This window comes from Myotis yumanensis, unplaced genomic scaffold (genome assembly GCF_028538775.1).
Source record: "Myotis yumanensis isolate MYYU_CA2020_CCGP unplaced genomic scaffold, mMyoYum1.0.hap1 SCAF_9, whole genome shotgun sequence".
Taxonomy (NCBI): Eukaryota; Metazoa; Chordata; class Mammalia; order Chiroptera; family Vespertilionidae; genus Myotis; species Myotis yumanensis.
Genome location: NW_027223760.1, coordinates 76,942,342 through 76,958,664, shown reverse-complemented (window position 1 = coordinate 76,958,664; position 16,323 = coordinate 76,942,342). Strand labels below are relative to the sequence as shown.

The window sequence follows — 16,323 nt, the reverse complement described above, 5'->3', positions numbered from 1 at the left end:
TTACCTGCTGAAACACCATGGAGGGACTTGGAGAGTATTATGCTAAGCAAAATAAGCCAGTGAAAGAAAGACAAGTATCACATGATCTCACTCACATATGGAATCTAATGAATAAAATAAACTGATGAACAAAATAGATCCAGAGACATAGAAGCATGGAACAGACTGCGGAATCCCAGAGGGAAGGCTGAGGAGGGAGGGTGGTTGGGAAGAGATTAACCAAAGAACTTGTATGCATATATGCATAACCCATGGACACAGACAATAGGGTGTGAAGGCCTGGGGTAGGGGGGCCGGAGCAGGCTAGAAGAGGTCAATGGGGAAAAAGGGGACATACGTAATACTTTCAACAATCAAGATTTAAAAAAATAATCATATGTCACATGTATATATATCTATCTTTGGTTAAAAACTACTGAAGATTTTGTTTAGGCCAAAATGTGGTCTTACATTGTTAAGTCAAAAACATTCCAGGTGTCTGGCTGGTGCGGCTCAGTGATTGAGTGTCAGCCCATGAACCAAGAGGTCACTGGTTCTATTCCCTCCAGCCAGTCTGTTGATGTTTCTCTCCCATTGATGTTTCTAACTCTCTCTCATTCTTCCTTCCTCTCTCTCTGAAAATCAATAAAAACATCCTATATAATAAAAGGTTAATATGCAAATTGTCCCCTCGACCAGGAGTTTGACCAAGGGGCGGGGCTGGCCAGCCAACTGCCTGCCGCCCCTACCCCCAGTGGGCCCGGTCTGATCAGGGCGGGCTGACTGGACCCCACTTGTGCATGAATTCATGCACCGGGCCTAGTTTATATATAGTTATTTATTTTAAACATTCCAAGTATTTTGGAGGGCAGTCTGTAGCTGTCCATTTCAGGTGCAAATGCAGGAAGGTTTTTGCCCCATTTTGACTAAATTGCTGATAATTACAGGTAGTTGCCACAAAAACAATAGATCTATTGAAATCTGGGATGTGTGTGTCCTTGATTTGGACCTGGTGTCACACATTGCCACCCTAACTTCTGCACTTATCTCCTCGGAGTACATGGGCATAGTCTGTGTTTGGGAGTGCTAGGGGCATTTTGACATTTGTGTGACTAACTCTTCCCAGACCATGGCCCTCTTTTAAATTTCTTCAACATCCTCATAGAGTGCTCTGCATAGTTTTCTGTTTGGCATCTGGTTTGATGTAGTTATATTTCATCACAGCTTCACTGAGAGCTTTTGCAAATTTCTTTGATGCTAATTTAGTTGCTTTAAACTCTTTGGAGGGGAAAAAAGAAACAAAACCAGGAGTACAATAAACTTTGATTACCAGATTCCTAAACACTGAACCGCTCAAGTAACCCATACTTATCATTAGTTTTTGAGAATGGAATTTATAGGAGGAACCTGGGAAGCATTGTTACTGTTGCTGTTCAGATACAGAGGGAAGGGTACAGAGCCAGAGGCCAGAAAACCCTTGTGGATTTGGATGGATGCTGCACTTCCCAGGACATCTTGAGAAGAGGCTGTAATTTTTAAGCAAGATGAGGTGGTTCGTTTTGCAGAAATTTTTAAAATAATGCCATTTAGAAAGCATTTCAGTGAAAATGGAACCTAAAGGAATACAAGGATTGAAGTGCACTTCTTCCATAACCAGCTCTCTAGACAGCCTACTCCCCATAGTATGAAACTTTAGAACTACCTATATTATCTCAGCTTTTTTTTATTCTTTATATTTTTTTTTAATTAATATGTGCTCATTGAGAGATCAAGAAATGCATAAAGAAAAGCCTGAACATGTCCGGGAATCTCACCTCCTAGTGTTAACCTTTGTTAAGATTTTGTTATATATTTAGTTTTTCTCTCCATTTTCTTACCTACATGTTTAGGTACCCATATGGTGAGAGCATTTTCCATATCATGTACTACTCTTCTCCAATGGAAATGTCCAATCCTCTATCATTGGACATTTATGTTTTTCTTTTCTTTTTCCAATTGTAAGTAAGGATGTGATGAAAATCAAAAAACAAAACAAAATAAAAACCAAAAACACCTTTACGTCTTAAAGAAATCTTACCAAATTAGCTCCAAGAAATGAAGTAACTTATAGTTCCATGAGATGTTTATGAGTGTCCATTTCCAGGGATACTTGTCAACATTAGTGATATATTTTGAAGAAAATATGATAGGTGAAAAGTTTACCTCATTTTTAAAATTTTTAATAGAAATCCTATGTAATAAAAGCCTAATATGCTAAGTGTCCGGTCGTCTGGTCGTCCATTCAACCAATCAAAGTGTAATATGCTAATGATATGCTAAGGCTGCTCAACTGCTCGCTATGATGAACACTGATCACCAGGGGGCAGAAAGTTGACCAGTCGACCAGTTGCCATGATGGGCACTGACCACCAGGGGGCAGATGCTTCTACCAGTAGGTTAGCTTGCTGCTGGGGTCCAGCCCATCGGGACTGAGTGAGACAGGCGGAACATGCCCTGGAACCCTTCCACGGGCCCTCCCTGGCTTCGATCGTGCACTGGTATGGTCCCTTGGCCTGGCCTGTGCCCTCTCGCAAGCAATCCGGCTGAGGGCCCCCGAGTGCATGAATTTTGTGCAACGGGCCTCTAGTATACTACAGAAAAAGTGCACATAACTTATGTGAACAGCTTGATGAATTTTCCTAAAGTGAACACATCATGTAAACAGCAGCCTGATCAAGAAGAAAGCACTACCAGTGCCTGGAAAGGCCCTCTCATTCCCTAGCCAGTTACTCCCTCCTGTTCCAGAGCTTGGTCTGTTTGTGCTACTACCAATGGGCATTTGGTGGCTTCCAGTGTTGGCTGTTAACCACCCAACATTGATAATTCCTAATAGTTTTAGCTGATGATAATCCCTAATTGTTTTCCCAGGTGGTTGTACAGATTTACTCCTCATTCTTGTCAACACTAGGTCCTTTCTATTATTTAATTCCGGTTTTAATTTGTCCTTGATGACTAAGTGTATTAAACATCTTTTTAGATATTTATTGGTCATTTGGACATACTCCTTCGTGAGATATCCGTTGAAGTCTTTATTTTTTTATTTTTAATTTTTTTTTTTTTGTGAATCCTCACCTGAGGATATTTTTTTCCATTGATTTTTAGACAGAGTGGAAGGGAGGGGAAAAGACAGAGAGAGACATTCGAGTATGGGCTAGGGATCGAGCTTGCAACCGAGGTACATGCCCTTGACAGGAATCAAACCTGGGACCCTTCAGTCCCAGGGTAGACGATCCAGCCACTGAGCAAAAACTGCTAGGGCAATTTATTTTGATTTTTAATGACAGAAACAAAAAAGATCTAAAACCACAGTTTCTGGAAAGAACCACTTGTTCTTGCTTGTTTCGTACCTCTCTTGGGACTCAAACTTGGTCTTCCTTTGGGCTTGTGTTTTAGAGCAGGCTCTCTGATCCATCCTTGTTGATGACAGGTTTGTCCAAGGGGGTATTCAGAAGAGTACCTTGTGTGCATGGGGTGATTGTAGGTATAAACTTTGAGAAAAGACTTGACCTTTGACCTCTCGACAATTTCTTCTTTGGGGGATAGGAGTCAATTCTAGCCACCAGATCATGGCTGTGGGTATCTGAGGGGCCATTATCAATGTTCTCCAGGACGACCCCTTTGCGACTGGCTGGGACCAGCACCACCTTCTAGGGTTTCATAAACTTGCCAATTTTAACAGCACCCACTCGAGCTTAAGCAGAAAAGGAAAGAACCATACTTCCTCTAACCTTTCACACCAGGGAAAAGGTGATCTCTGAAGTCTTTTTTTTAAAATTTATCTATATATATATTAGAGGACTGGTGCACGAAATTCGTGCATGGGCTGGGGAGGGGGCATCCCTCAGCCTGGCCTGCACCCTCTTGCAATCTGGGACCCCTCAGGGGATACCCGACTGCCTGTTTAGGCCCTGTGGGATCGGGCCTAAACAGGCAGTCGGACATCCCTCTCGCAATCCGGGACCGCTGTCTCCTAACCACTAGCCTGCCTGCCTGATCGCCCCTAACCACTCGCCTGCCTGCTTGAGCACCTCTAACTGCTCTCCTGCCTGCCTGGTCACCTCTAACCACTCACCTGCCTGCCTGATTGCCCCTAACTGCCTCTGCCTCGGCCCCAGCCGCAGTGGCTTCGTCCAGAAGAACGTCCGGAATAACGTCCAGAAGGTCATTCCTCTGTCTGGTCTAATTAGCATATTATACTTTTATTATATATATAGTTAATCCTCACCCAATGATATTTTTTTCCATTGATTTTTAGAGAGAGTGGAAGGGAGGGAAGGGGAGAGAGAGAGAGAGAGAGAGAGAGAGAGAGAGAGAAAGGAAGGGAAGGAGGAAGAGAGAAACATTGATGTGAGAGACAGATCAACTGGCAATTGGTTGCCTCCCACACTTTGCCCCAACTGGGGTCAAATGATTGTTTATTAGTTCTGTCACTGATTTGCCATGATACCTATGATATTGTGATTTATAAGAAATATGTAATTGATCATTTAGATGTCCAAAATATGTTTCTCATATATATATTTGGTCTTCCTCCATAATTCCTGGCGCACAGCTCCCAATACTCTTGGAATTTCCCAAGTATTGAGTGATAAAGTTCTTTTGTGATGCTAATAAAGTGACTTTTGGAAAGCCCCTAAGGATGGGGGAGCTAGTTGCCAATGGAGCCAACCATTTGATTAGAGGGTTGGAACTTTCAAGTCCACTCCAGACCTGCGGGTCGGGGTGGGGAGGGTAGGCAGCGAAATCCCCAAGGCCCAGTGATTTAATCAGTCATGCCTTTGCAATGAAGCTTCCATAGAACCCAAAGGACAGGGTCCCCAGAGCCTGCTGGTTGGTGAACATGTGGTGGGAGTGGTCCCCCGGAGAGGGCAAGGAAGCTCTGTACCCTTTCCCCATACCTTATCCTATGCATCTCTTCCATCTGACTGTTCCCGAGTTACAGCCTTTTACAGTAAACCTGTGCTCTAGTAAGTAAAATGTTTCTCTGACTTAGGAGATGCTCTAGCAAATTAATTGAACCCAAAGATGGGGATCTGGGAACCCCTAGTATAGGTAACAACCTGGATTTGCCTCTGGTGTCTGAAGCGGGGAGGGGGCAGTCAAACCCTTAACCTGTGCCACCTGATGCTATCTCTGGGTAGACAGAGTCAGAATTAAGTTAAATTCTCATGCACCCTGCTGACTTACGGAGAATTGTTTGTTTTATGTGTAGGACCCTCCCCCCAACATCAGAACTTGAGTCTCAGAACACCAAAAAGAATGCCTATTTCTGATACTGCCCTGCCTGCATGTATTTTATAGCTTCTTTTTTTCTGAACGATTTTATTCTATTGACCTGTCTGTTCTTTAGCCAGTACTATCCTCTACCAGATGTTTTAAACCTACACATTTTATCTGATGGTACACATTATCGTTTATGATTCTTCCGTTTTAAATGCCCCTTGGCTCTCTTTCAGTTTTTGTCTTCTAGGTGAACTTTAGGAACATCTTTCTGGAATTCTGTTGTTTATGAATTCATTTATATGTAGTAAAAGCATAAAAACATGGGTGGATAACATCAGTTTCAGTAATAGTGTTTGCCTACGGAGGGTAGTAGGGAAAGAATAAGATGGGCGAAGGTTCACATGTACCTGTTCCATGTTCATTAAAGAGAAATGTGGCACAATTTAATGTGTTAAGTCTGGGTGGTGGGTATCTCAGTGTCGTTTATATTATTCTCTGACATCAGTCACGATTAAAAGATGCCACTTCGGAATTTTGTTTGGAATTATATTCCGCCAGCTTAACCAGGCTGTGTGTTGTAATTATATTGTCTTTAAGAAACAGTCTCGTTGTTTTCTGCTGCATTCTCACAAAGTTACTCTCTTCCCAGACATACATCAAAGTACACACAAATGCACACTCACTCTAGTGTCCTGCGTTCATATTCAGAAGTGATTTTTTTTTTAAAAAAATCTGTCACTTATAAGAAAACATGTAGGAAATAACAATGGGGAGACCTAACAGGTGTTTGCTTTATTTTCACCTTTTATACTTTAACATGTTCTGAAAGCAATTTAGTTTTTCTTTTGTCTTATCTGTCTTGAATTGAAAGGTTTAGGTACATCAGTAAGTACTTGGGTTAATGTAAATACTGCTTGTATTCTCTCAGGAAAAACACTCTGGCCTGGTTTCTCTGCATTTTTATTAAGTCCCAGCAGCTGCTCTCCATATTCTTGGATAGGGGTGTCTTTTCTACTGAAATAATCAAAATGCAAGCGTCAAGAATTAGGAGTGGTTATTTGTTTCTTGTTGTTGTTATTGGAAGGCCATTGATGGCAACAGAAATGGCCAAAGGAATATTGGCACTCTTTTTTTTTGATATTTAAAACTTTTAAAATTGATTTTAGAGATAGAGAAAAAGGTACAGGGATAGAGAAAAACATTGAGAAGAGAAAAACATCATTGATCTGATTGGCTGCCTACTGCACACCCCCTGCTGGGGATTGAGCCCGAAAGCCAGGCATGTGCCCTGACTGGGAATTGAACCTTGACCTCTTGGTTCCTACATCAATGCTCAACTACTGAGCCACACTGGCTGGGTGGTGCTCTTATTGTTGATCTTAAGTTACCTTCACCTTGGGATAACCTTAGTTGACTAATGACTTGGAAGTGCTGGATTTAAGTTGATTCTGGTCTTGGCCAAATTAAAGAGAGAGGTCTGAGAAGGATATGGTATTGGATCTGTGTGTGTCATGTGCTGTAATGCAGTGGTTCTCAACCTTCTGGCTCTTTAAATACAGTTCCTCATGTTGTGACCCAACCATAAAATTATTTTCGTTGCTACTTCATAACTGTAATGTTGCTACTGTTATGAATCGTAATGTAAATATCTGATACGCAGGATGGTCTTAGGCGACCCCTGTGAAAGGGTCGTTCGACTGCCAAAGGGGTCGCGACCCACAGGTTTAGAACCGCTGCTGTAATGCATGAGTATCAAGTAGAACTCATAAAGATAAAATAATCACAAATGACTTTAAGAACTCCAAGTAGCAGAATACACATCCCTTTGAAGATAGGAAGTGTTGCCATCAAAGGTGTAATACTATTAGTTTCTTAAGCCTCAACTTCATACACTTGAAATCATGCCCACAATCTACTGCCTAAAGCTTTTGGAAATAATTGAGAGACATTTGTTTATTTACTAAATTTCAGATCATCTAGCATTTTGCTGGCCTTTTGTCTGGGAAAATACACATTCACCATAGCAATGCCAATAAGTACAGAAAATTTGCCAGCCCACAGAGAAATTCGAACTTCCTTCTTTTCCCACAGGTGTGTCTTGGAGAAATTATGCATACAATAGAACTTTTCATGTCTAGACTCTTCCCAGGAGATTTCTGTCTATTAAGAACCTTTTCTTTTTTCTTAAGCATACTCAAATGGAACAAAGCTTAGGAAAAGATTGGGGACAGAATGCAGGAAAAGGATATATAGAAAACCCTGAATCATTATACTTTTTCCAACTCTTTGCATCCAAATCCATGCCATTAGAAGTCTAAGGTTCACCCAGCTGACATGACTCAGTGGTTCAGCATCAACCTATGAACCAGGAGGTCACAGTTCAATTACAGTTAAGTCATATAACCAGGTCGTGGGCTCAATCCTCAGTGTGGGGCATTTAAAAGGCAGCCGACCAATGATTCTCTCTTATCATTGATGTTTCTATCTCTCTCTCCCTCTCCCTTCCTTTCTGAAATCTCTCTCTCTCTCTCTCTCTCTCTCTATATATATATATATATATATATATATATATGGTACCTTTTTACTGATGTGCTGCCCATAGTCAACAAACACTACTGGGACTCTGCTAAATGTCAGACACTGTATCTGATTCAGAAGATTAATTAATGTGGGGCCTGCTTTAAAGATACTTGCAATGGATGAGTAAACCCAAATTGCAGTATATTTGTTAAGTGCAGTATCATAGAAGAAGTAACACTTGAGTTAGACCTTTTTCTTTAAACCTACTTTTTAAAAACAATACATTTTTATTGATTTCAGGGAAGGAGAGAGAGATAGAAACATCAGTGATGAGAGAGAATCATTGATTGGCTGCCTCCTGCATGCCCTCTACTGTGGATTGAGCCTGTAACCGGGCATGTGCCCTGACCTGACTAGGAATTGAACATGACCTTCTGGTTCATAGGTTGACACTCAACCAGTGAGCCACACTGGCTGGGCTTGAGTTAGACATTTTAAATGTAAACGTTTAAAGCAGAGCTGACAGGAGTTGGGACTTGGGTCTGGAGAATAAGATAAAGGAGAAAGGCATTCCAGGTAGAGGGAGCAGCATATGCAGAGATTTGGATGTAGGGACATTGTTGGTGATGTGAGGAAATGATGCCAATCAATGTAGGTGGCTTATGGGATAAGCATGGGTTGGGAATAGGGAGAGTTGTGATTGAAAATGTGACTGGAAAGACATATTGAGACCATATGGTGGAGGCCTGTGAATGCAAAGCTAAAGAGTTAAGGCTTCATCATCAAGGTGAGTGGAAAGAGGGCAGTGACAGTATATCCTCTGCTTAAAAACTGCCTTTGTCTCGGTGGAAAGGATGACTTGGAGTGGAGAGGATGGAAGCATTGAGGAGAGGAGACATAGAAACCCTCAGAAGTGCTGGAAGACTCATAGCACCCCAGGCATCCTCAGCACCATATGACTGACTACCTGCCCTGTGCAGCCCGCAGGACCAACTAGGCAATTTCTGCTTCCTAGTGTTAGCGTAGGTAGCTAGATATTTATAAAGGAAGGGAGCAAAGGAAAGCTGACGTTATTAAGAATAATCAGCTAGGAAGTATAAGTCTGCTTACTAGGAAGCTGCAGCATTCATAGGGACCCAGGGGATGGAAGCATCCCCCATGTAAGGAGCAGCTCATCCTCCAGCACCAGATTGAGGTGGGGGTGGTGGAAGCAGTAGAAGCCAAGACGGTGCAGGGGGAGGTGCTTCTATGAGGAACGTGCAATAGGAGCCATGATGGCCACCATCAAGGCCTGTTGGTCTAGCCTGGGGAGAGGATGGGATTGGCTAAGGGACACAGAACCCCAGAAGGTCTAGGAAATAGATTGGCTAGGGGTTGGACCCATCAGAAGCAGGAAAGCTTGGGAAGTTGATTAGTTAGATTGAAGAAGCACCTTCCCAAGCCTGAGATAATAGAATCTGAGCCGAAGAAAGACAAAGGCCCCTTTTTCTCTCTCTCACTGGTAGCATGCACTTGTCCCCTTGGTTCTTGTGTTTTCTCTCCATCGCAACCATGTGGCCTTAGCGGCCATGTGGCTACTTCAAGCAGGCTCCAAGCTGAGCCTGGGTATTGGAGACGGCTGGAACTGGACTGGGTTTTGAAATGGACTAAACTTTGGCATAGCATAGGATCTTTGGACAGTGGCCCTATTTCTGGTCTTGGTGAAGACTTTTTCCCATAGTTGGGATGGATGGAAATGAACACTGGGAACCCAGGGGCAGCCTTCCATTTCCACCCCAGTGAACTAAACCTCATCCTCCCACGTGTAAGTCTCACGAGTCTCCCGAAATGCTTTTCTCTTGATTCTGAAAGGACCACTCTTCCACCGGCAACACTGGTTCTCTTCTTCTTTCTTATATATTAACAATGATGCAGTCACCGCTTTGAGGATTTTGATGTACGGACAAATACACATGTAAAATTCTAGAAATTGCTTCCTTGATAAAGAGGTGCATGAGGATGAACATTAAGGCATCTTTGTTTCCTTTAGTGAAATTAGGTTCAGTGTTTGTTAATTCAGTAGTCATGACCATCTTATTAAACCCAATGAAGCTTCTTGTGGACAGCTTGGACGTCTGGGAAAGGGGGTTAGGAGCTAAAGAAAGAGTTGTTCTAGTTGAGCGGTGCTTCCAACCTGTGCCTTATGATCCCCTCACTGTTGCTATGGCCCAGAATTCATGTTTGGTTTTTCAGAGAAACTCATTGTGCTTATTCTGAGATGTCATTCTGTTCACCACAAATCATAGCCTGCCAGAACTGAATGGGGTCATCTGTATTAAAAACACATATTATAGATAAGGAAACTGAGGCTCAGAGAAGGGATTTTCTAGTCCATATTTGGAACTCAAGCAGGACTATCCTCAGGCTCCTGTTTTCCTGGCCTCCTTACACTCAGAGCAGGTAGGAGGGGGTGGGGTCATGGAAGGGGTGGTGTTACATTTTTGTGTCTTGAATCAAAGATCAAGCATTGGCATATTTTGTAGTAAGTGACAAATGATCATTTCTGTTAGGTAAAGTTTCATTGCTAATTACTATGAAGCCATATATATATATATATATATATATATATATATACACACACACACACACACATACATATATATACATACACACACATAAATACATATACATATATACATACATATACATACATACATACACACACACATATATAAATACAGATACACACATATACATATATATATATAGATATATATCTATATATCTATATATATAAAAGCCCAATATGCAAAGTGTCCCCTTGGGAGTTTGACTGGCCGCTATGACGTGCGCTGACCACAGGGATGGTGCAGAACAAAGGAAGGCCCTGGCAGGGGAAGGGAGGCCTTGGCTGGTGGCTGGCGGCCAGCAGCGGGCAGCCGGCCATGGCTAGGGACCCTACCTGTGCACAAATTTCATGCACTGGACCTCTAGTATATATATTTGTATAAATGCTGAGCACATGTCTCTGTTTTTGTATCCTTACACAGCATACATGCTTTTCCTCTCTAAAATCTGTGTTCTTTTTTTGCCATTGGATGGAAAACTGAAACATGTAATTCCGTCTTAACACAACAAACTGAAAAAGGACTACTTTGAAATACAAATGAAAGTGTCTGGAAGCACTTTATAAGGCACTAAAAAAACTGAGTACAGAGCAGTTATAACACACAGTATTGCTGGTGGCCAGGCTTTGCCAAGCTTTGGGTCTCAGAATGACGAACTTGCTCTGTCCTATAGCTGTGGCAATAACATTTTCTGCCTCATGTCTAGCAAGTTTTGGACCCGTGTTATTTCATAAATATTAATTAATTCTAAAATGCTCGTTGTTGTCTTTCAAATCCTAGAATGTGTAGACATGGGTGTTCTTCTATCCTCCTAGGAATGGTTCATGTATTTATGCCTTTTAATCCCTCCTTGTGTCTCAAGACTGGTTCATCTTGAATGAATCCAGATATAAATGAATGGTGGTCCCCCCCCTCCCCCCAAAAGGTCTGGAATGAATGAGATTCTTCTATTTTGAGATTTGCCCACAATGCCTAAGAAGTCATGAGAGAGCCAGAACAAGACTAAAAGCCTGAACCTCCTCTCACAACCAAAATGGCCCAACCAGTTGGTCCAGTAAGAGACACATTCTTTCAGACACAAAAAATGGTTCTTGCCATCTTTATTTTAAAACTAGAGGCCCAGTGCACGAAATCATGCACGGGTGGGGTCCAGTTGGCCAGCCAGTCCCCAATCAGGGCTGATCAAGCTGGGCCAGCCGGGGGGAGGGGCCGTGGGCGGTTGGCCAGCCAGCCCCGCCCCCTGGTTGAACTCCCGGTACCTGATAGAGGGGGCAATTTGCATATTAGTCTTTCATTATATAGGATTATATAATTCGCCAGTCTGTCAACATCACTTTTTATGTCTACCACACTGCCTTAATGGAGACAGATTATTTTAAAAAACACAACTGCAATTAATAACATTTAATTGGCGAGCAGTTTTCAGAAACCAATGTTGCAGATACAAAACTTAGGACTAGTGAAATGCTGACTGAAAATCTTTCGGGAACAAAACTTCTTGGGACAGAGTTGCTTTTGAATTAGGGGAGGTTTTCCAATCCATTCCATTCCCCTCTTATTCTAAGTTGGTGGCCCTCCCAGAGGAGGCAGGAGGATCCTGAGCTGTAGTACAAACCAGGGCCTTGCTGGGGGTGAGCATTACACAGACAGTGCCTCGGCTGTGGGATCTAGTTCCCTGCCTGGGAAATGCCTAGATGCCCCCAGAAACCTCTGCCCCTTTCAAATGTCCTCTCCCCCCCCCCCCCCGTCCCCCCCCAGGTTAAGTAAAGAGTCAGTGCCCCACCAAGATGAGATGGGAGCAAATACAGATGGAAATGGGTCCTTGGAAAGCAACTTCTAATGAATGTGGCTCCATGTCTTACACTCATTACCATTGTTGCCAGCATAGAACAACATGTTCATCTCCTCCCTCCCCACCCTTCTCTTTTTGTTTGTGCGAGAGGAGTATTTTTTTAGTGGTTAAGTGCACTAATATACAGATATCCACCACCCTCCATCCCCCATGAGGTGGGGGAATCTTGATAGAACCATCACCTGCTAGAAGTGGGAAGTCTTGTAGATTTTAGAGTCCATCCCGTTTTTAAGGTACAAAAATGATGGTAAGAGCCCTGAAAAGTGCTGCCACAACCACTGCTAAGAAGGAAAGAAGCCTTTGCCAGGCCATCCATTCCGTTCAGAGAGTTATCATTAGTAGAATATTCTTTGTATGTGGCAAAGCTCTACCTCCCCATAATTTCAACACTGTCTGCCCCCCACTCCTCCCCCGCCTTCCCGCCTTCAGAAGCACCTCACCCCCACTGCCTTCAGAAGCACTTGAAATAATGTGTGTGGGAAGATTCTCTGGCCTTCTGGATTCACACAAGGTAGAGCAACGCCGCGCCCCCCCCCCCCGCCCCCCCCCGCCGCTCCCCCCCAGCCATACTTGCAAATCTATAATAATAAAAGCGTAATATGCTAATTAGACCGGACCACCTTCCGGACAAAGACGGGGCTGTGAGAGAAGCCTGGGTCCCCGGTGCCAGAGGGAAGCCAGTGCCGGCAGCCGGGGAAGGAAGGTCTACTCTTGGACAAATTTCGTTCATCAGGCCTCTAATATTTGAATAAGGCCCCAAGACCTCCTTCCTTACTTTTAGTTTGTTTCTTGTTCTGGAATGGCTGTGAACACGCATCTCGGCCCGGACACGCATCTCAGTGTGATAGAACATAGTACATGAGGGCGGCGCTGCTCTCGTTACTGCGGGAGATTGAAGTAGGCTTGGGGCAGCGAGACCTCACACTCACAACTGATCCACTCTTCGCGAGGTAAAAATGCGTGCCTAGGTATTCATTCACGTCTATGCTAGGTCATATTTCTGCCACTCTTGTCCTGAAAATGACTTGAGTGTTATTTGTTTGGCCCTAAATAAACTCATGCGGTTGTGACTATGGAAACAGAACTGACTGAGATGTCAGGAGGGGAAGCACGGTGGGCCTCACCTGCCCTGCTGGCCCTCTGCCCTGTTTGGCGGGACAGTGGACTTGAAGCGGGGGGAGCAGTAGTTGTCCCCCCTCCCCACTCTGCCCGCGTTGTGTGCTGAGGAAAATTAGAATTCCAAGGTGCTTTCTGTAAATTTATTAGAATTAGATATCTTGCTTGTTGCCTCTTATTTATCTTGCATACTAATGTCTATATATTAACAATGGAAAATTTTCATCTGCTCCAAAGCAGGCTAGTGGCCTGAAAATCATTTTCAGAAATTTTAGAAATGTTAGTAACTCAACTTTGTGGTGAATAGTGAAAACCACATCTAACATTTAGACCAAGTTGTATATTTTCAAAGGACTGGCGCTTCTTGCATGTCTCACGAGCTGTTTCTAACTCAGTTCTTTGTCTTTGCAGTGTATGCTTTTGTTTTTGGTTATTGGCTGACTGCTATATAGAGGCCATCCATAGTAAACATAGGGGAGAAAAATGCTTTCTCATTCTAGTTGGCAGTGAGATTGTCCCCAGTCTTTTCCGGAGTCAAAAACAAACAATAACAGCAACAACTTTATGAAAGAGGTTTGAGAATTTTAAGCTGTACATTTTTGAAGACATTGATTGTGTTTCATTTGATTGTGTCTGAACTGTCATGGTCTCTGGTTTTCTATGCAGAAGACTTAATTTGCCTATGGTGTGTGTGTGTGTGTGTGTGTATCTGTGTATGTGTGGCATGTCTTAAGGGGGTATCAAAGTTAGACCAGAGCAATATACTGATTTTTAAAGATTTTTAAAGATTTAGATACTACAGTCTTGATATTGTTAAAGAGACCACAGCCATTTGCCTAGAAGGCCATGATTCCAAGTGTTGCCAAACCACCATGAGATGAGGTAGAGGATCTTTGGAGAACAAACAAAACTTGTCCTGGCCTGTGAGCACAGTAATGCAGTCCTCCCACATCCCCGAGTTACAACCCCTAGGATCGGCTCTGCAACTGATGTCTCAGGGCAGCTACTCAGATGGGAAATGGAATTGGCAGAAATCTCAGCCCAGGTCTTGGTCCTGGCCCGTGCGCGCCTGCCTGCTTCCAGGAGTCCAGCCTCAGCTCCCGGCTGTGCTCTCTGAGGCCTCTCTTCTGGCCCTTCCTCCCCTTGCCCCACATTCCCCATCACGTTTTCCTTTATTTTTTCTTCTTCAAAGAACATCTTGCTGCCGAAAACGGTTTGGCTCAGTGGATAGAGCGTCGGCCTGCAGACTGAAAGGTCCCAGGTTTGATTCCGGTCAAGGGCATGTACCTGGGTTGCGGGCACATCCCCAGTAGGAGATGTGCAAGAGGCAGCTGATCGATGTTTCTCTCTCATCGATGTTTCTAACTCTCTATCCCTCTCCCTTCCTCTCTGTAAAAAATCAATAAAATATATATTTTTTTTTAAAAAAGAACATCTTGCTCTACACAGTTATTTTCCTTTATGTTTGCCTGTTTACTTTCTGTCTCTTCACCAGGATCTAAGAACCAAGAGCCTCTCCTGTCTCCATCACTCGGAACCTCTGCTTGGAACAGAGGCCAGCACAGTGTGGGACTCAATAAATATGTGTAGATCTGAAAATGACCGTCAGCCATGGCTGGAGGGATTTAGGAGAATTTTCACTCCTTTTAGAGGATAGAGTTCTACAGGTTATGGTGGCTTCTATTTAATTTATGAAGTAGATGTGTGTGCCATATGTTTTGGAAGCTACACCTGTACTTACTAAAATCACTCTACTGTCTTCTCCCCTACATCTTCTCTTTGCCATCTTGGCTGGTTTCCTTGGAAATGCCAGTGTAGGCTTCATGAAGGTCATTTGGAGCAAGAGCATTCTGTGAACACGGAGTGAGTCTTCAGGGGTCCTTACAGTTCTGTAACACCCGGTCAGACAACCGCGTTAGTCCAGAATGTGAGGCAGGGGCTCACTTTCACGGCTGGGATGGTGAAGCCTGATATTGCTATTAGGCCGATGAGTAGAGCTAGCCTCTTGCCAATGGGAACGTTGATGTGGTAAATCTAGAGATGACCAAAGCCCACATTGTTCTCTGTGTCCTCAGTGCTCCAGCAGCAGGACATTTATTTTTGCTTTGTTGGGTTCAAGGCTGTCCAGTGGACAAATGTCTCTGCTCTCTAGTGAGCTACTAGTTTTAATTTTGGTTGTCTCCCTTGGCTAGTCGGAGGATTAAAATAAGAAAAGGGCTTCCAGAGTAAGATCCCTTCATTCTCCAGAAAGGACCTACATCTCAGCAGAAGAATCTTCCTCACTTGGTGCAGATGAGGTGCAGCCTGTTTATTGGCAGGTTTTTATTGGTGCATTAGCTTAAGCCTAAAAAACGGAGTTATTGTTGCATAACCACTCATTCAGATGCATGGACATCGGATAGTTGCTGATAAGGTGTGAAGATGATCTTTTCTAGTTGAAAGGTCCTGAACTTTCTGACATTAAAGAGGGATGTGTGGTGGAGAACTGTGTATAAGTGGGTTCTACTTCCAGCCAGAGTTGGATGTGAGTTCAGATTCTGCCATTGGTAGCAGGGACTATGAAGGCCCGAAGAAAGATACTGTGTAGACCTCAGTTTCCGTATTTGTAAAGTAGGGGTCATAATACTTTCCAGTGGTTGCTATGAGGAGTAATAGAATGACGTACATGGAGTATCTCATTAACTGTCAACTCCATGTTCAGTCCCCTTTTTCTGGAAAATGTTTCTCTGGCTTCTTTCCATTTTTGTTCCAATGTTGCCAATCAATATTAATAGATTGGTAAAATAGATTTCTTCATTTTTTTCTTTTCTGCAATTCTCCCTCCCCTTTTATTCTTTTTTTCTCCCTCAATTAGAAAGATCCAACATTTTCTGACACCTCATAAGACATGAAACCACCTCTAGGATGCTCTCTTATCAAATCTAGAAAACCAGGAGTCTTCAGAGGGAAATTGGAATCTTCATGTCAGAAGCAACATTGTCTTCATCA

At 43.1% G+C, this 16,323-nt stretch overlaps 1 protein-coding gene and 1 pseudogene across 2 annotated transcripts in view; one reads left to right on the top strand and one right to left on the bottom strand.

Moving 5' to 3' along the window:
- Positions 1-16,323, top strand: part of GLI3 (GLI family zinc finger 3) — a 278,059-nt gene that overhangs the window by 30,580 nt on the left and 231,156 nt on the right. The gene's annotated exons all lie outside the window — the stretch shown is intronic.
- LOC139016657 (large ribosomal subunit protein eL27-like) overlaps positions 3,316-16,323 on the bottom strand; it is a 45,147-nt pseudogene continuing 32,139 nt past the window's right edge.